This window comes from Sylvia atricapilla, chromosome 2 (assembly GCF_009819655.1).
Source record: "Sylvia atricapilla isolate bSylAtr1 chromosome 2, bSylAtr1.pri, whole genome shotgun sequence".
NCBI lineage: Eukaryota > Metazoa > Chordata > Aves > Passeriformes > Sylviidae > Sylvia > Sylvia atricapilla.
Window position 1 is genome coordinate 97,403,489 of NC_089141.1, and position 1,148 is coordinate 97,404,636.

General features: G+C 40.9%; 1 protein-coding gene across 1 annotated transcript in view; it reads right to left on the reverse strand.

Annotated features, from left to right (window-relative positions):
* Nucleotides 1-1,148, reverse strand: part of GPM6B (glycoprotein M6B) — a 510,804-nt gene that overhangs the window by 298,362 nt on the left and 211,294 nt on the right. The gene's annotated exons all lie outside the window — the stretch shown is intronic.

Here is a 1,148-nt window from a genome sequence, read left to right on the forward strand (position 1 = left end):
CTGTGGTCTGACCTGCACAGTGTGCCTTCTCTTGCCTTTCTTTTTCAGTCACATATTTTGGCTGCAGGTTCTTCAAGGCCAGGATTTTTTTGCACACTGACCAGACTGTGATAAGGCCAGCCACCTCACTCAGGCACTTTAGGCAGTCCTTCTGAAATCCTACTGGAATATCAGACAAGGAGGGATCAGAAGTGCCCTGTGCCTCCAGTCCACATCACTTCTTCCCCGGTATCCGGGAGGGTTCATGTGACATTCTCCCAGGAGTCTGCCTGCCTGAAAGAATCTTCTCTTTCTAAATTCATTTTTCAAAAAGTGATGAACTCCTGATAGAAATAGCTAAGCTGATGGGTGTTGATTCTTCATGGGTGAGAGGGGCTAACCTGGCAAAACTGGTTTTCCTCCCAGAGTTTGGGATCTAGTTGATCTTTCCCTCTGCTGAAGGTAAGTTTTATCTTGATGCTTGTGGAAGTCAGAACAAGTCTTTCGACCTTGTCCCGGGCAATATCTATAGAGTTCAGTTATGTTAATTTAATTTGAAGCTTTATGGAACATTTCCCAATTTTAAGGAAAGTTTGTTCTCAAATCTTGAGAGATATTGCATACTATATTATGACATTAATTTTTTATATTGAAGCAATTTATTAAATAAAACATTACTGAATCAGTTTTTCCTGTGAAAATGAGCATCTTTTGGAAAGGAATGAGATGCTGCTTCTTCCAGGCTTCAGGCATTTTAACCTTCCAGAGGAGTCATAGCATTGTCCAAATGGATTCAAAGGGATGCAAGCAGAATGTGTATTTCCTATTCAAGGCCACTTTCTAGCCTGCAAGCAGAACATATGTTCTTTAACTTGTATACTTGCAAGTGATGTAGGCCAGCAGCATGTGAATAACAAAATGGAAAAAGTTTATTTTATTGTCTGTACATGCAGAGGCAGGGTGCTGATTTGTCACAGACACAGAGGGATTATAGCTGTTCAACACACTTTTTCACCTGTCTGAAGGTCTTAATGTACAAGTACATGTACTCTTTAAACTAGCTGATGGCAAAAGTCGGGTGGCTTCACAACAATTTATTCTGGCACTGAAGCTTTTTTACTTGCCGGGTGACATGAAGACCATCTCTATGTTTAGAGTACCTCGGATAC